This window comes from Camelus ferus, chromosome 17, assembly GCF_009834535.1.
Source record: "Camelus ferus isolate YT-003-E chromosome 17, BCGSAC_Cfer_1.0, whole genome shotgun sequence".
Lineage (NCBI taxonomy): Eukaryota > Metazoa > Chordata > Mammalia > Artiodactyla > Camelidae > Camelus > Camelus ferus.
The window spans coordinates 35,058,070-35,077,641 of NC_045712.1; the positions used below are offsets into that span (position 1 = coordinate 35,058,070).

At 49.2% G+C, this 19,572-nt stretch overlaps 1 protein-coding gene across 4 annotated transcripts in view; it reads right to left on the bottom strand.

The window, feature by feature from the left end:
- ATP2B2 (ATPase plasma membrane Ca2+ transporting 2) overlaps nucleotides 1-19,572 on the bottom strand; it is a 330,440-nt gene that overhangs the window by 261,648 nt on the left and 49,220 nt on the right. The gene's annotated exons all lie outside the window — the stretch shown is intronic.

Here is a 19,572-nt window from a genome sequence, read left to right on the forward strand (position 1 = left end):
CATTAAGGGGTCTTGTTTCATCCGCTCCTCACCCCAAATCTAGGAGGAAGGTACTGTAATGATTGCCGTGCTACAGAGGAGGACGCTGAGTCCCAGAGGAGTTATCTAACATGGCTGAGACCAGCATGGCAGGTGAGTCCTGGAGCAGGGGCAACAACCTCGACGGCAATAATAATAACTAGCACTGCCGACGAGGACGCCTCCTCCAAGCTGGCTCCATGATGAGGTCCTCACACATACTATCCCGTGGGGTGTTTTATTGTTGTTGGGGTGGTTTTGAATGAAATGTTTCTACTTGTTAGGACATGGATGATCTACATCCTTTTTCCAGCTTTTTTGAGATATAATTGACATATAACATTACATAAGTTTACAGCGTATGTTATCTGACACATTTACATATTGCAAAGTGATTACCACTGTAGCATTAGCAGTACCTGCATCACGTCGCATAATTACCACTTCTTTTTTGTGGTGAGAACATTGAAGACCTGCTCTCAGCAACTTTCAAGTGTGTAAATCCCATAGTTTTAACTGGATAGGACTAGCTACGTGGCTATTTAGCTGCCTCCTGACTGTTTTGTTCTGCACACTTATTTTCTGATCCTCTGTGGGTCTCTCCCTGATGTCTCAGCCCATATGAGGCAGAAAGCAGAATCTGCGACGCCTGGTACCCTTCGGTGATGTTCAAGGGGTCTCCCCAGGCTCGGCTGGGCCCACCTGCTCCCCACCCAAGGCCCTGAGCTCATGCACACAGTGGCAAAGGCCCAGGCCGGGGGCAGCCAGGCCAGCCTCATCAGCGGTGCCCTGTCTTCTCCGATGGGGACTGCTGGGATGAAAGACTGATGAGCGATCTGTCTTCACTGGTGAATTTTTAATTATGGAAGAAAGGAGACCCCGGCCCCTGGCCCAGCCAGGACTGCAGGGAGGGTGATGCTTGGGTGTCACCACTGTTAACATTTTATCCACACTGACAACAGCTATGAACCCTGGGTCCAACTTTCTCAGTCCATAAATAAAGCTGAAAAGCTAGGATGAAGAGTAATTGGCAGGGAAACCGGCAGACCCGCAGCATGGACAGCTCTGGAATGACATGGGGGTGAGTGAGACTAGGACTCCAGAAGGCCTGGGGCAAGTCCGGGCACAAGGGTGGGGGCTGTGGGGGCCTGAAGGCCAAGCCAGCTGTCAGTCTGTGACTCTTGCCCTTCTAAATTGCAGGTGACAGCACCTCGCACCCTGGATCCCCTTACAGTGAGCGAGCTGAGATGGGGCTGAGCTTGGAGCACGGTCGCTGAGTGGGGACCCAGCCCCCAGGCTTCAGGTCCCTGCCCCAGGAGAAAAGGATGCTTGTGGGATTATCCACGACTCAATTCCATCCAATTTCACAAGCCTACCTGTAAAAAGAGATGAAGGCCTGGGTTCAAATCTCTGCTTCATCATTTACTGGCCCTTGTTCTCAAGCAAGTCCCTCTAAACTCCTGTGCCTCAGTTTTCTACTCAATAAAATGGGAATAGAAACAGCCCCTGGAGAGGGCAGTGATGAGGGTAAAATGAGAGGATGCAGGGAAAACATGGAGGGCTGAGCCTGGCACCCAGTGAGGTCTTCACGAACGTTAACCATACAGGGAAGAAGAAGCCACCAGCTCTGCTCTTAAATCGCTTGTAAACTAGTGGAAATCCCACACTGGCTAAAAACAAAACTCACAAGGAAGATGAAATAAGGGTAAAATGACACTACAGAATACCTGGAGTGAGAACTCAGGGCTGGGGGATCACTTCGATTCAGTGGTAGCAATCAGGGAAGGCTCCCCAGAAGAGGAGCCTCACCTCTAAGTGCTTGCCCTCCTTTGTGAGTTCAGGGACTAATCTCCTCAGGTGCGAGGACGTCCCCATCCTGAGGTGCCCTCTCAGCAAGCTGGGCATCCATGAGGTTCTAGTGTGTACCTGGCTCTCAGTGATACCACTGTTTAGCCAATAAAGTCACGAATCACTGGCTCCCAGGAGCCCCAGACTTTCCAGCACACATCCTACCTCCTCTAAGAACCGTCCCAGGATTTCTTCAGGAGTGGAATGGATTCCATTCTCCTCACATGCCACTAACAGCCAAGGCCCAAACCACAAACCTTAAGCGTCCCGCTTTCAGGGGAGGAGCCCTGGGCTCTAGTTTCAGCTCAGCCCCCTGCTCCCTGTGAGACGCTGGCCAAGTGCCAGCCACTCTCTGGGCCTCAGTTTCCTTATCTGTGAACCAGCGGGCTGGACTGGATTATACTCCCCAGAGTAAGCTCGTGGGGCACCAGCCTTTTGAGAGGCTCCCCCCCCATAACAGTGCACCACGTTTCATGCTGTAGCCGCTGCTGGTCCCGCAGGTTTCACAGGGCAATCAACACGTCAGGCTCCGAAGCGCTGTAACACAGGAACCCGCTTAATTCTGCTTGACCCAGTATTTCCCAAACTAACTTGACTTTTGAAGCTTTTTTGGAGTAATGTCTGTGAGTGCCCACAAAACTAGCATTCCTCAGAACCCACCTTGAGAACGCTGGCCTCAAAGATCTCTCAGGAACCTTTCTGCTCTGTCAACAAGGGAATTCAGTAAGAGTCTGAGGTGTGGAATTTCACCCTCTGGGTAATTTTCCCAAAATGTCTCTGCTGCATTTCTGGCAGAGATGTGAGTGTGCCCTCCTCCAGCTCCCACGGCAGGCGCCCTGTCTGGCTCTGCGTCACAGCAGTCCCTGCCCTGTGATCGTGGGTGTGTCTCCTCCTGCAGTGGACCACAAGCTCCTGAGGGAGGGACAGTGTCTGGACACTGGTATGTCCCTGGGCTTGACAAGCTCAGTGTCTGAAACACACAGTATGTGCTCAGTAAACACGTGCGAATATGGGGGAGATGTGTAAAATATTTCACAAGGGGCATGTGCCAAGAGGGATGTCAGCTGTAAATAACCTACAGGTGCCTGTCAGTCAAACACCAGCCTGGTGGAATGAATGAATGAATTTCAAAACCTGTACAAAAGACTACAACTATTAACTAGAGAGAAAAATCACTTTCTAAGGCAAAGCCCAACGCTATGTTTTTAACATTTTTTCCCCTTCTGGGCTTTTCTGGTTTGGCAATTCAGATCTGGGGGTGGGGGCTGGGTGGTACCAAGATCAGCCCTTCCCCAAAAGCCCCAGGCTGGAGCCAAGGCCAGGTGAGAAAGTGGGCTTTTCTGTGTCTTCCACAAAGCTGGCAGCAAGTTCAGCATTTCAAATATCTTTCTGAAATCTGAATCCAAAATGGAACATTTTTTCAAGTAAATAATACCCTTGAATTCAGTTGCTGCAGCCCCAGAACGTCAGGGGCGAGGTCAAGCGGGGAGCCATCAGGGCCCAGCACACCCCACACTCGGTCTCCCTGCTCCAGCAGGCCCTTGCCTGCCAGGGGTGAGAAGAGTGAGGCCACTTCAAGCCTCGGAGAATCTAAGAGACCTTTTTCTGATCATAACTGATCACGCCACAGAGAGATTCAGGAAGGCCATGTCCTAGGGGCCCTGCACAGTCGTGGGCTTTGGGGACCCTGGGTCAAGGGTTGGAGGTGGGGGTGGAGGCAGGGAGGAGGAGTCTTGTGGCTGAAGGTAACATTAGAACGGGTCTGGGTCCTCTCCGGGCAGCACCCGATGCCACCGAGCTCCCGGATGGGATGGCTTCAGATTTCCATATTAGTTTCTCTCCTCCACCAGGATTTGAAGCAGATACCACCCGGTTCGAGTTACAGAATCCGGCTCACGCCTTCCTGACCCTTGGCTTCTGGGAGGCTTGCAGGGGAGGTGTGAGTTCTCGGCAGGGGCTAGGCCCGGGCACATGCAGAGGGTGCAGGAGAGAGGGGCCAGGACAGCGCCCAGCCTGGTGCTCCCTCCAGGGCAGAGCTTCTGGGCTCACACTCAGGGGACCCTCCGGGGGTGACCCCTCCCCTGCCACCACCTCATGATATCCAGACGCAGCGCAGGGAACCCACTCTGAGGGGCGAGTCTCCGTGTAGTCCTATCTCACCTCTTAACTCCTCCTCAACCCCTCACTAAGTTCTGCCTTAACCAGGAGAGCAGGCTGCCACTGGTGGAAAGGGACATCTACCTCGAATTTAACACCGCTAGCAGTTTGCCTTTTTTTTAAAGTATTTTTATGGTTACTTTCTATTTATGACAGCTGTTACCATTTTTTTCCATTTATGGTAGCAATGAGGTTTGATTCCAAAACATATTTTGGTTAAAAAGAAAAGTCAACTTATTTGAAGAAAGACCAGAAGTACTTTTTAGTACAGGTGATCTTGTCTATAGGTGAGGAGGACATATGGGAATGACTGGAGTCTGGGAAACTCATCTAGTCCAACCTACCCACATCGCAGATGAGCACACTGAGCCCAGAGGGGCATGGCTTCCCCAAGCACACACAGCCAGTCAGTAGCAAGGGCTGAGATGAACTCAGGGTCAGGGTCTTTCTGTTTGGCCATCTCTTCCTTGTGAAGCCAAGCAGGAACATCTCCCTTAGTGTGGGCCTCATCGTGCAGGGGAAATATGGCCTCATAGACCTGCTGCCTCCGGGGTGCTGGGAGCTCTGCAGAGGCTGGACCTGAGCCATATTCATCCCTCTATCCCACTGAGCTAGTCACAGAACTGGTGTTTAGTGAGAATCTGGTAAAAGGGATGGATGGGTGGACAGATGGGTGGAGGGGTGAGTGGGTGGGTGGTTGGGTAGATGGATGGATGGGTTGGTGGATGGATAGCTGGAGAGACAGATAAGTGGATAGATGAAGGTGTAGATGGAGAGAGAAGGGGATGGATGGAGACATAGATAACCTTTTTGATTGATGACTTAGGCTGTCCCTCCCCACTTCACCCATCCAAGGGTATTTTCACTCTGTCAGAGAATTAGCAGAAATCTCTCTAAGGCAAAAGAATTAATGGTTAAGTTTCAGGTACCATGATAGACTGGTAGAGGCAAAGAACTTTCCTCTGTCCTCATTTTACCAGTGAGACCTTGAGGCAAACATGAATGACACCGCTCAGGGTGCCCATAGCCCCAGCTTCTCATTTTGTTTTTGAAACTTACTCTATGATCTTAGATAAGTTCCCTTCTTTTCCTGGGCCTCACTTTCCTCACGTGTAAAATAAGTCTGGGGGAGGGCGGTGAGTCAAATAAGCCTCACTATCTCAGCATCCTGTGACTGCCTGTCCCCACAAGGCTTATCAGAGGCCAAAGCCTGCACAAGCATGTCCAGTGCTGCCAGCAGGTGCTGACTCCATCCATCAGACTCGGCTTCTCTAAGAGGTGAGCACCTTTCTGCAAATGTGCTGAGGGCAGCCAGCCCAGCAAGCAGCCCCAAGGACAGACCAGCAACAGGCTCCATCATGCTCTGCCTTTGGAACCAGGGAATAAAAGAAGAAAACATCAGAAAGGCTAGTGACATGAGGTCAAGTCCTCGATCCCCTAAGTGATGCAGCCCTTCACATATAAAACTGTCATACTCAGGGTATGGACAAACCACAGGTGGGAAGACAAGGAGGGGCGGGAGGGAGAGGCTCAGAGCACAGGCTCCTGAGTCAGCCAGGCCTGGGTGCAAATCCTGCCCTTACCCCTTCTTAGCTGTGTGCCTGGGCCAGTTCTCCCTGTCTCCCTGAGCCTCGTCATCATTTTCTTCCGATACAGGTACCTATTAGCTTTCCACTTCACTGGATGGTAGTGAGAACCAAAGAAGATAGTCCCTGTACATGGCTGTGCTCCACATGTTAGCTCGTCATCCTTCCAGAACTGCAGGGGAGAGCTTGAGTCGTGTCCAGCAGGACCTTCCCCAGTGGGCAGCATAAGGATGGATGTCCGCTCATGTACTAAGTGTTTATTGGGCATCCAGATGTGTCAGGCCCTCTTCTGTGCTCTGGACACTCAGTGGTGAGCTAAGGTAGCCCTGGTGTCTGATCTCATGGAGTCTGAAGTCTGGGGGAGGGGATGGGGGAGACGATCATTTACCAAATGGTCACTCCAATGAATGTAAAATGTCACTGAGACAGGTTCTATAAAGGGGAAAGTGGGGTGGAGGGGGGGCTATGTCACAGGGCCCCCTCTGTCCCCACTCAGGGAAGGAACTTGAGCTGAGACCCAAAGGATGTAGAGGCTGTGAGCATGTAAAGGTATTGGAGGTAGGGGAGTGGGTAATGAGGATAGGGAGAGAAGTTTAGCAAGTGCAAAGGCCCTGTGGCAGGAGGGGCACAGCATGTTGTATTCAAGGAAACTGGAGGAAGCCAGTGTGGATGGAGCAGAAAGCGAAGGGCAATGTGGTATCAAATGAAGCCGAGGATGTGGGCAGGGGCCTGCCCACCCAGAGACTCATGGGTCATGGGCAGGGCTTTGGGGTTTTTCCTGGGAAAAATGGGAAGCCATTAAAGGGCATAAAGCGGGAGGGTGAGGAGTCCAGTCACTGTGATGTGGAGAAAGGAGGTAGGGGACCCTAGAAGGGAGGCTGAGAGCAGTGAGGCAGCCATGCCACTGTCCAGGCAAGAGCTATGCTTCTGCCCAGGCAAGGTGTTCGCAGAATGGGCATCAGCCAGGAACAGTCCTCTGGCAAAGGACTAATATGCAGGGAAGTGACACCTGTGAGGTCCAGTAGGACTCTGCCTGTCCCGTTTCAGTGTGGTCTCTTAAGGCCCTAAAGCTCAATCTCAGCCCCATGGACCAAGGCAGGCCCTCGCCAGAGCCCTCAGTGCAGGATGACTTCCCTGGAGCAGGATTTCTATGTGATAGTTAAGGTGATGCCATTTACAATGCCTAGCCACAGACGTTACAGTTTACAACCACCTTTCACAGCCTTTATCGTATTTGATCCCCACAGTTGCTATCAAGTTGGGAGAACTCGAAACCCAGCCTCTTTCCTGACTCCCACTTGAAGAGCAAAAGCCATAATGATGATAACAGCGACTGCTATGTAGTTGATTCTTGTTAGTAGCAGTAGTTACGTTCTGTAAAATATCCGCCCATGCTGAGTTAGTGAAAACTGAACTGCGGCTCCGAGAGGAAATACACGGTTAGGCTCCTGTGAGCCTCAACTGACAACATTTTCATCAACTGATCAATACATAACCTTGTTTTATGTATGTTTCTGTACGAAGACACCTTATTTGGTACCTACTGTTGACTCATTAACACTGAACTCACGGCCCATGGCACTGTAACGCACGCCTGAATGAAGCTCACCTGACGTGGCTGTTTTCTCCGTAAGACACATCACACAGCTTTCTCAGCTTGGGAACCCTAGACAGCATTTCAGGACTGCACTTGGGGGTCATTTAAAACAGCAAAATCACCAACAAAAAGCCCAAAAAAGTTTAACACGTGGCACCCAGGAGACCGTAAGGAAGCACACTTGTCGACCCAAGAGAGCTGAAATAAGAAGGCGGAACCACATCCCCCCCGTTCAGCCTCAGCTAGGAACTTGCACATTGGGTGACTCAGAATTCTCGCTGCTCCACTCATATCTGCAAATGACGGCAAAAGCACCACGAGTATTGATTTGGGGGGTTACAAATACTGTTTAGTTACTAGGCAAATTTAATAAGGAACATGGAATCTGTGAAGCACGAGGATCCACTGTGTGCCCTCCAGGCGCTGGGAGCGTGGAGCCTGCTCTTACGGGGCTGACCCTTCATTTGCTGAGCACGTGCTAGCTGCCAGGCATCGTGCAGCCTCACCACCCAGTGACAGTTACCTTTTAGAGGAGACTGAGCGCTCTGGTTGCAGGTGGGAAGTGGCCTAGCAGGCATGGAAACTAGGGATGCTTCCTCTGGAGTCCAGTTCTGCAGCCCTAAGCTTCATCTGCTCCCCCTCATCCTAAGAGCTGTTTTCACATCAGGTTTCTTAAAACCCAGTTCACTTTCCCCTTCCTGCCAAGTAAGCAGTTCAGCTCACAGACTATATTAATCCCTGGCACAAATTCATTTAAACAAAATATTGCCAAGCAACGCAAAGGCAGAAATCCTCTTATGACCTGCGTGGATATGGATGCTGTGCGTTGAGGGAGGGCTGAGCCTCTCAGTGTTGGATTGTAAACACACCTGAACCCTAGAGCAAAGAGTCCAGGCAGGACTGAGGACAAGCCAGAGGGTCACACCGGCCCCCAGGACAGGATCACCACGTGCCATGGTAGGGGGAGGTGCTGTGTTTTGCATGCTGGTTTCATCAGATCCCCACAGACAAGGAAGGGCAATGCTTAAGGGCTGGACACTTTTTGGTGAAAATCAGCTTTATAATCCTGATGATTTAACTCCCCCAAGCCCCAAATACCGCATTTAAGACTTTATAAAGTACTTTCACATCCATGGCTGACTCTACTTCCCTCCACCTGAGAGGTGAGTGGTGATATTAGCCCAGTTTAGAGTTGGGGAAATCGAGGCTCGGGGGTGGAGGGGGATCACGTGCCCAATGTCACCCTGCCAGGGAGGAGGCAGAGCGAGGATTTGATCCTATGTCTTTTATATCCCAAGGCACAGTCTTTCAACCACTTCCTCAGGTATGGAAAGAACCATTTCTTTCCCTGAGATGGTCGATTCCAAATTGGAAATTGTGTTTCAGAAGCAACAAAGCAGAAAAAGGGGAGTACATGGTTGTGTGCATAGACCCTACGCCACATGGATTGGTTTTGCAGCCCAGGCCCGCCACCCGCCCGCTGCCTCTCCTGGAGCAAGTTACTTAGTCTCTCTGGGTCTCCATTTCCTCATCTGGAAACCTCTACTGTATTGTCTGCCTCAGAGAGGGGTTGCAAGGATTAAATGAGTCAGTATTTGTAAAGTGCTTAGCATAGTAAATGCTAGATAAATATTTATTGAAATTAAGATTAACTGAGGTATAAATAAGGAGGGGAAAACATTTGTCAAATCTGCTGTTACCCCAAATTTTCTGTTCTAATTCAGTTGAAGTCCATGTTTATTTGTTGTAATTAACATGACTATTAATAGCCAAGCGACAAGGGTCCATCCTTCCCTACCTATAGGAACCTATGGTAGGAACAGAGTCATACTACAACTCTGCATGTAAATCTTATTAACCCATTTATGGATGAGGACTCCTGAGGCTCAGAGAGGTGAAGTGACTTGACTGAGGTCACACAACTGATAAGTCAAGTGGCAGAACCAGGATTCAAATCCAGCAAAAAGACCTGTGCTGTTCATCGCTCTGCCTGCCATCTAATCAGTGGGGCCCAGGCTCCTGCTAACTGACGCGGGCTCCTGGAGGGCCAGGCTTCAGGAGAGAAGGTCTTTGCCAAGGGGCTGCTGTGGACACAGTGGGACAGACTGTGCGGAGTAGACCCCACTCCTGCCCCCAGAGGAGAGCCCCAGGCTCCACACACCCCATGAACAACGGGACCTGCCTCCTTAAAGGGGAGGGCTTGCGTCCCCTGCATTCTGAGCAGGAAGGAGCAGAACAACTTCAGGATTAAAATTGCAAACCACTCTTCGGAAGGTGCCAGAAGATTTAACACGACCTGCTGCCAATTTCCCAATGTGTTTCTTATGGAAGTTTCAGGAGGGCTATATTTCCCACCCTAAGTCATTTGTGCCAAAGCTAAAACATTGTCACACATCCAGAAGAGAGAAGGGACTGTGAAGGGACTTTGCTTGAATCAGGAGACTCGGGTTCAAGGCCTGGCTCAGCCACTATCTTGCTGTGTCACCTCAGGAAAGTCCTTTCCTTCTCTGTGCCTCATGAGCAGTGGGCAGCGGTCAAACGCTGTATCCAGTCTAGAGGTGATTTTTTGTTGTTGGCATGGAGAGAGTTCTAAAAACTAGGAAACTTACATATAAAAGTGCAGATTTCTGGATTTTCTTTAAAATGGGAATATCTGGCTCTTTGTATCTCACCAGCCACCAGGTGACCCACTGGATGGCACCGAGGGTGACTGTCTCCTCAGAGGCACTGCAGTTCCCACCACTCCTCACTGCTTACCTCCCCCAGACCCTCACTGCCTTCATGCAGCCTGGCATCAGTCTGGCCCTGGGGACATGTGAGTTTGCAACCCACGGGTCAATACCCTCTGTGGGTCCTGTAAGCACAAGAGTGCCCCTTCACATTAGCTGTCATCGCTGAGGCTGAATGGGAACAGGGACCTTGCCTCATTCAGCCTGGTTACTCCAGGGCCCGACACAGAGCATGTGCATCATCAATTTCTGATGAAACACTCTGAGACAGAGCTGACTGTGGAACGTGCCCTGAACGGGGTGGGGGGCCTGGCCTGGAGCTCTGGCCCTGCCATGTAGGGACACGAGGCATGGATGGGCCCCTGCCTTTCTCCTGGGCCTCTCTTTTCACCTCTGAAGAGGATGTGTCAGCTCTGCCAGGTCCCCTGCAGGTGGCTTGAGTGAGAAGGCCCTGCAAAGGCTTGGACACTGAGGTCCTGGCTTGGTCCCCACTCAGTGTCACTAAGTGCCTGTGCTGTGACAGCCCAGTGGACCAGCTGCTCACTTCCACTCCCCCGACTCCCTCCCCTGCTGTTCCTGCCCCAGGCGCTGACTGGCTGGAGGGCACAGCACTGCCTTGAGGCCTGGGTATTCAAATGCAGGGAACAACATCTTTGTGTGACTTCTGACTGGGCCCTCGGAGACTGTGGAGACTGTGGGTGAGTCAGGGCTCCCTCGAAATGAAGATGATAAAAGACAAGGAGAGCAGAGGCTGGGTGGGACCAGTGGCCCCGAGCAGTATGGGTCTGGGGTTGGATCCTTACTCTGCCACTTCCTGGCTGTGTGATCTTGGATGAATGACTTAACCTCTCTGATCTTCTCTAGCCACCTCTATAAAGTGGGAATCTTAATCATTATCTTATAGGGTAATTGTGAGACGTAAACAACTTAACACAATCATGTGCTTCGTAAATGCTATTTCTCCTACCCTATCCTCACTTTCTAAAAGTTTTTTCCACCCAGTGATAGAATCACAGAGGATATGATTTCCTCCTTGGTAGTTTTCCCACCCCTTCCCAGAAACAACATCTTTTTCTTGCCCAGAGGATTCATTCTTTGAGGTTAACAAGCTCTCATTTGTTAATGTACGTGGACCAAGACTAAGGCCTATCAGTCACTAACACTTTAGCATGAATCTGTTCAAATCAAACGGCTTCTCCCCTGATGGTAAGATAGGGAGATGAGAGTTTTAATGAAGACAGGGCACAATATTGAAGCACTGGTCCTTCACAGGGGCCACCAGGTGGGCAAGGAAAACTGGAAACCTGCCAAGGGATGTGGACTACGTTGACCTTTAATATTCCAGCACTTTCTGAAATGATACCCCTGAGCAGCAAAGCTTAGACAACTGTATATTCCTGAGCATCTGTCAGGAGCCTCAGTCCAGCCTCCATCCTACAGATGGGGCAGGGCAACCTCAGTTGCCCATGCAATAGACTTTCTCCTCCTCCCCCATGCTGCCAAGACCTGGCAGAGGAAGGAATGCCTGGCACCCACTCTTTTAGACTCCCTCCTAATTAAAGGTGCCCTCTGACTCAGGTGAAAGAGAGAAACACAAGGAGAACCCTTCTTCCCTGCCCCCTTTCTTCCTATCTTTGGATGCTTCCCTGTGAGGAGGTGAGGCTTGAAGAAGTGGCAGCCATTCTGTAGCCACAAGGCTGACACAACGGGATAGCACTTGGCTCCTTACTGACTCAGCCTAGAGACATTCCACTTTCAGGGACTTACGACTTTAGTACTTCTAGTTATATATTCTGTTACCTACAGGCAAAATGCTCCTTCTTGATGCACAAGGCAACTGAGGCCATGTGACTTACTGACAGCCAACTCCCTCTTAGCTGGCATTGGTGGCTGCATGGTGAGACCCTGGTTTCCATGGTTTCAGTATCTGCTATAGCGTCATATCCCAAGGTGACCCCTCTGGGGCCCCAACCAACTCAGCCTGGGAGATGTCACCAGGGGTGGCCCAAGCCACTCCTCCTCTCCAGAAGTGCACCTTCCATGGCCTCTTACAGGCGCACCAAGCCAGTACCCAACTGCAACCACCTGAACAGTCTTCCTAATGCCAAAAGAGCCCCAGAACGTTCTCTCTGAGGCCCTGACGAAACGTGTGTTTGGGAGTCTCAGTGACATAAAAAATATAAAGCACACATCCCTTTGGGAGCCTCCAGCTGTGGGCTTCGGGGGCTGAAAGAGCCTAGCACAGGCGACTTGGGTCACTCCCTGCCTCCGGGGGAAAGCCTGTCCTCGCCAAGGGAGAGGAGCCCATGACTACCTTTTGCACTTGACCCCATGTCCAGCTGTCTGGTCACCCAGAAGGGCCCTTGCCCCCCAAGTACCTCCCTGTGGGTCTCCGGGCACCCAGAATCCACAGGAGCATGTCATGGCTTCAGGGTCAGACTCTGCCCTCTGCCAACATGCAAACCGCTCCGCGTTTCCTGGGAATGAGCTTCAGAGCACTTTCTCGGGGAGGGAGGCAGGTTTGCTGGGGAGGCCCCATCACACGTGGGTGGAGTCAGGGCTTTTTGTTGGGAGGCTCCGAGGTCTGAGTCGGGAGTGTCAGGGAGACACTAGTGTGTCACTCAGCTTGAGGCTGTTACAAAGGATGCGGGGATGACTTCCTCAGTGTGGCAACTAGAGGGAGACAGGCCCTCCCCGACAGGGGACAGAGCCTTTCAACACTCGCAGGACCACCACGGAATGCCCACAGGGCTTGGTGAGCGCTCACTGACCCCGGGGGGCAGGACGCCGCAGGGAGCAGGGAGGACTATGAGGCCTGGAGAGGCCTCCACTCAGCTCAGGGGTGCCTGAGCATCTACATTTTCAAGAGAATGTGGAAATCTAGGTTTTTCCACGACATCTCCTTAATTTGGGGATTTGAGCATCGAATTCCAGCTTAAAACAGCACGTGGGATGATGCAGTGTACACAGAATTAAACACGTGTGCACAGAATTAGCCTGAAGACCACCCGTCTGGAGGCTCTGATTTAGAGTTTCAGGAGTTAGGAGTGTTACAGGGCAGGTAATCAGGAAGCAGCTCTAAAAGCCACACAGATACTCCTTCCCTCCACCAATGACACCCTGAGGACACCGGGCAATACAATTTTCTGGTTCCCAGGTGTGTACAGGGGTGATGTTTCTCCATCGTACCCTTGTCCCGAGTCCTGAGACTCTGAAGCCCACCCCACCTCCATCCTCCCCGGCCCTCCACCCTGCTGTCCTCTCCAGTGTTCAGAGCACTCGGGACGCAGGGACAGACAGGTTGGAGGCTGCTGCCTAGCACCGTCTGCCATGATTTGGCCTTAGTGGAAAATTCCACTGGCTCATCCTAGGTAGCATTTGCACACAGTGACAACACAGCCCCCAGAGGCATCCTTCTGTAAAGCCCTGCTGTTCGCTGACAAGGATGGCACCCTCTCGGTCGTCCTCATTGATCCCTGCCAGCTTTGCCCTGACCAGGCAAGACCAGCCTCCGCAAATGGTGCCCTGGGGGCTGTTTCACTGAGCGCTCCCCAGCCTCAGCTCAAAGAGCTTCCTGCCGGCGAGCAAGGCTGTGGCGGCAGCTCTGAGGGTCACTCTCAGACTCTCCGGCTGGGCCTCCTGGGTCATGGGCAGGGGTGAAGGACCCGTCAGGGCCACCCAGCTTGATGCCCTGGGCCCCTAAACTTGCACAAGTGCCCAGAGACACAAACCACGCCACTTAATACCTGGGTGACCGTCTCTAAAATGGGGGTAGAATCCTGGGCATGCTGACTCCATGGGAGCAGGCTGTGGCCAAGCCTGACGCAGAAGTGTTGTTCCAACGTAAAGGTGAATTCTGCTGCCCGTGGTTCACGAGTGCTCTTCTGCCACCAGCTGCCCCGTTCTTGCCAACACAGTACCGAGCTGCCTCATTCACCCAAACATTCTCTGCCTCTGAGTGCCAGGGACCCAGAGACAGGAAGGGGAGGTGACAGCAGGGGAGGCTGGGCCACTTCCCAGGAGATGCCTGGGGCTGGTCCTGAAGGGCCAGCTTCCTGCCCACACCACCCTTCTGGGCTGGAGGAGGCCAGGAAAATGAGCTCATTCAGGCAGCTGGGCCCAGATGTCTAAGACCCCAGGAGATTAGGAAGAACCTGTAGAAACAGGGGTTGTCCTAAAAGGCGAAGCTGGTCCACTGCTTCCCTGAGTTAAAGTGCTCAGGGGACTTTCACCTCCAGCCAAAAGGGACTCATAGATCAGGTTACCCTCATGCCTGTGAAGAATGAAAAGTGGGAGAAACATACAAAACAATAATTTGGTTGCAAGTGGACATCAGACTATGGTGGTCAGTGAAAAGCAAAAGATAGGAAATAAGAAGTGAGCCCAGTGATTGACCCAGCTTACTGCCTGGAGAGGTTTCCAGGCCATGGCTCAGGAGGGCGAACCCAAGGGACTCCTTGAGTTGAGAAGATGAAGCTTAGGGTTCAGGACAGAGCACTGGAGAGACAAGAGCAGTGCAGAGAGAGACAGCTAGAGATCACAGAGGGTCCCCCTCCAGTATGCGGCTGAGTCCTGATCTGGCCTGTGTGTGAGGAAACTACCTAAGGCCAGGAAAGAACCACCCAAAATGACTCCAGAGAACAAGGCCTGGCACTCAGGCAGGGCTGGGAGTAGTGCCTGTGGCCACCAGCCAGACTAGCAACCCTCAGGATTCATGGGACATTGAGTCAAGCACTCAGAAAGGGGCAATAATTAGCTCTAAACTGAGCACTACTCTGGTTCCATCAAGCGACTATTCAAAGCAAGACGCAAAAGGATCAAACTGCTTCCAAGTAGCTTAACTGCATTTCAGGCAAAGCTCAAGGATATTGATACGGATACAAAAACATCTAGCACCCAATAGGGTAAGGTGCAGTGTCTGGAACCCAACAAAAGTTATCAGGTATGCAAAGAAGCAGGAAGTTACAATCATAATGAGAAGATAAGGCAATCAAAAGTGACCCAGAACTGACTCAGATATTAGAATGAGCAGATAGTGATGCAGTAATGGTTACTATAACTGAATCTCATATGTTCCAAAAGGTAGGTAGAGACAAGGAAGATACAAAAAAGACACAGGTCTAACTGCAGGAGACGAAAACTACGTGTGAAATGAAAAAGACACTGGATGAGATCAACAGCAGATTAGACAGTGTGGCAGGGAAGATGAATGAACTTGAAGACAGTGATAGAAACAGAAACAAAACACAATGAGAAGAGAGGAGAAAAAAACAGAACAGAGTATCAGTGAGCTGTGGGAGAACTTTAAGTGGCCTAATATTTATGCAACTGGAGTCCTCAAAGGAGAGGAGAAAGTGGAGAGAATGCAAAAAAAAAATAATTGAAGAAATAATAGCTGAAAAATTTCCAACACTTGACAAAAAATATAAACACACACACTCTGGAAGCCCAACTTGACAAAAAATATAAACACACACACTCTGGAAGCCCAAAGGATCCCAAGCACAATAAACATAAAGAAAATGATATCAAGATCCATCAAAATCAAAGTTCTCAAAACAAGTATAAAGAGAAAATCTTAAAAGTAGCCATAAAAAAAAATAGGTGCATAATATATGGAGAAGCAAAGATAACAATGACAGACTTCTCACTGGAAACAATGCACGTGAGAAGACAGTGGGGTAATAGCTTTAAAATATGGAAAGAAAAGAACTGTAAGTCTGTCAGCAAAAATGTCTTTCAAAAACAAAGGCAAAGTAAAGACATTTTCAGACACACAAAGTCTGAAAGAATTCATCACCAGCAGAGTCATACGCCCAGAAATGTTAAAGGATGTCTTTCAGACAGAAGGAAAGTGGCAACAGATGGGACTATAGACCCCTACAAAGAATGAAGACCGTTGGAAATGGTAACTACATAGGCAAATATATAAAATTTTAAAATTTATTCAAAATCTTGAAAAAGATATTGACATTAAACAAAAATACTAAAGTTGTGTGGTGTGGATAATACACTTGCCCCTTGAACAATGTGAGGGTTAGGGGTACTGATCCCTGCGACATAAAAAGTCCATGTGTAATTCTATAGTTGGCCCTGCACATCCACAGTTCTGCATCCATGGATTCAACCAGCCAGCTCTGGATCATGTAGTACTGCAGTGCATATTCATTGAAAAAATCCACTTATAAGTGGACCTACAAAGTTCAAACCTGTGTTAAGGGTCAGCTGTATACACAAAAGTAAAATATACAACGACAATAGTACAAAGGTCGGGGGGGAGGGAAATGAAAGCATGCTATTCTAAGGCATACTATATGTGAAGTGATACACTTGAAGACAGACTGTGATGAGCGGAAGATCTAGTCTGCAAATACTAAAGACACCACTAAAATAACAAAACAAAGAACTAGAGCTAATAAAATAACAAAGGAAATTGAGAAAGAATTATAAGGATATTCAATCAATCCAAAATACAGCAGATCAAGAAGAAAAAGGGACCCAAAGAACAGAGAGGATGAAAAAACAAGATGAGAGGTTCAAAGTTAACCATATCTATGATCTTAATAAATGTAAGTGGTCTAAGCTCCCCCAGTTAAAAGGCAAAGAATGTCTAATTGGATCAAAAATCAAGACACAACTCTATGCTGCCTACAAGAAATGCACTTCAACATAAAGACAGAAATAAGTTAAAGGCAAACAGATGGAAAAAAGATATACTATGCTAACACTAGTTAAAAGCTGGAGTGGCTGTATTAATATCAGACAAAGTGGATTTCAGAGCCAACAACATCAGTAAAGATAAAGAAGGTCATTTCACAATGACAAAGGAGTCAATTCATCAAGATGACATAGCAATCCTAAACGTTTAGCTCTTAGTAGGAGAGCTTAATATATATGAAGCAAAACCTGATGCAAATGCAAGGAAAAACAGACAAATTCACAAACACAGTCGGAGATTTCAATACTCCTCTCTTAATAATTGAAAGAACAAGGGACACAAAATAGAGAAAACTTTCGCAATCTTTGGCAAAGATCTAGGCAAATATTTCTTAGATGCACCACCAGAAGCACCATCCTTAAAAGAGTAAATTGATGACCGGATCTCATGAGAACTTACAGCTTCTGCTCTTTGAGAGATGCTGCTAAGAAAAAGAAAATTCAAGTCATAGACTCAGAGAAAGTATCTGCAAACCATGTGTCTGATCAAAGACATGTATCCAGAAGATATAAAGAACTCTCAAAACCAAACAGTAAGAAAACAAACAACCCAATACAAAATGGGAGAAAGATCTGCACAGGTATTTACCAGAGAAGATATACATTTGACAAACAAATATGTGGAAAGATGTGCAATGTCCTTAGTCATGAAAGAAATGCAAATTAAAACCACAATGAGTACCACGACCCAAGTATTGGAATAGCTGAAGTCAAAGACGGACGGCACCGAGTGATGCTGAGAATGTGACGTAACTGGAACTCTCGTAAACTGCTGGGGGGAGCATGAAATGTTTTCCACTTTGGAAAACAGTCCAGCAGTTTCTTAACAAGTTTATTATACACATATAAGATGATCTAGCCATTCTATTCTTAAGTATTTATTGAGGAGAAATGAAAATATGTATGTCCATACATGACTCTTACAGGAATGGTCATAACAGGATTATTTATGACATTCCAAAAGTGGAAATGACCCAAATGCCTATTTATAGGTATACGGATACTGAACTGTGGTATATTCCTGCTCCACTGAAATAAAAGGAATTGAAGCATTAACATATGCTACAACATGGAGGAATGTTAAAGTAATTAAGCAAATGAAGCCAGGTCAAAAAAATTAAAAGAGTACAGCCATAGACAGAGGAATGGAAAAAGCTATGCTGACTGGGGGGCTGGCAGAAACCCCCACTTCACGTCCTCCTCTCAACCTGCAGATGGAAAGGATAGAAACTTCCTGACTGCGGTATTTGTCACTGATGCTTACATGGGAACAAACGGGGGCAGAGAAGCAGCTTTGCCCTGTCCAGATGTACAACTTTGGGGGTGAAGAGGGGTCTCCATCTTGCTCACCGGGCAGCGAAGAGCCTGTGGAAGCTCTTGCACCACTGAGCATCTCCTTGGAAAAAAAACACCCACTAGTCAACAGTCTCCTCAGGGTTTACTGTTATTAACCCCATTTCACGGATGAGGAAACTGATGCTCAGAGAGAGGAATGGATTTTCCCAAGGCCATATATATCTCAGTAATTAAGAGTCAGGATGCACACTGAGACTTTTCTGCTTACGAGTCCAGGACACCTTCTAAGGCACCCAGATAAAAAAGGTGACAGCTAGAAATTAGCACGATGATAACAGTAAACAGTTAGCAGATAACTGAGCACTCACCACGGGTGGGCCATTGAACTGGGTCCCCAGTTCCCACCTAGAACACTCCTGCCTCCTGCCTTCTCTCCCTGGGCTCTCTGTGCAAAGAAACAAGAGCAGTGCAGGGGCTTGCTGTCTCCTAATGCTTTCGAGGAAATGCTGGAGAAAGGAGGACCAGGTCACAGTACAACAGAGGGATTCGTAGTCTCTGGACGGCCAAACGAATTTGGAAGTATTAACCAGAGGGGTGTCTCTGATGGCTTATGACCTGGCCCTGCACCTGCAGCACGGTGATCACTGATCTGGATGAGAATGACCAACAGAGGCGGGGTATGACTCAAGGCAGGGAAGATTAGGGAACCCTTGGGGTGAGTGGCAACCTCAGACTGTCAACTGAACTCAGGGCAACTAACAACCTTGGGATCTCAACTGAATGGAAGGAAACACACAGAAACGGAGCAGGACCATTACAGCAGGGTGCAGGTGGAAGATGGGGCAACATCCCTTCTGTAGACAACTATTCACTCGACAGAGTCAAAGGGCAACGCTGCAGCCAAGAAAGCGAATCTCACCTGGGACTGGCCGACCAGGGGCAGTGTCTTAGCCAGGGTCTGTAAACCCCACAGGGCCACGCAGGTGATGAGTGAGGAGGGATGTGTGAAGGCAGCAGCAAACAGTGAGCCTCAAGTCCCATGTCACAGTTAGCTAATTCTAGCCCAGCTCAGAGTGTCCCAGCACGTATGAAGGGCCAGGTTCCCCAATCTTCCTATTTTTCTTAAAAGAAAGTAGAAATCAAAATTCATGGTAACTCCCCTATTTTTAAATACCAAACTTTGTTTTGTTTTAATGCTCTGTGGACCAAACAGATCTGGCCCTTAAGTTGCCACTTGGTGACCTTTGGTCTACACCAAAAATCCTCTCTGTGTCTATCATTGCTCAGCTGTAACTGCAAATGCAGCCACAGCTCCAGGAGACACTGCGAAAGGGAGCAAGTTCCAAGGGAGCAGGAAGGGGAGGCGTGGAGACACTCTGGGTGAGAAGCTGGGTCACAGACAGCAGGAGAGAAATGGATGAGCCACTATGTCTGATTGATTCATCTATTCATCCATCCATCCATCCACCCACCCATCCACCCAGCCACACATTCATTTACCCATCCATCCCTCCATTCCTCCCTCCCTCCCTCCGTCCCTCCGTCCCTCCAGCCAGCCATCCATCCATCCATCCCACAGTGTACTATTGTATTAAGAGCATGGAGTTTGAGCCAGATTGCCTGG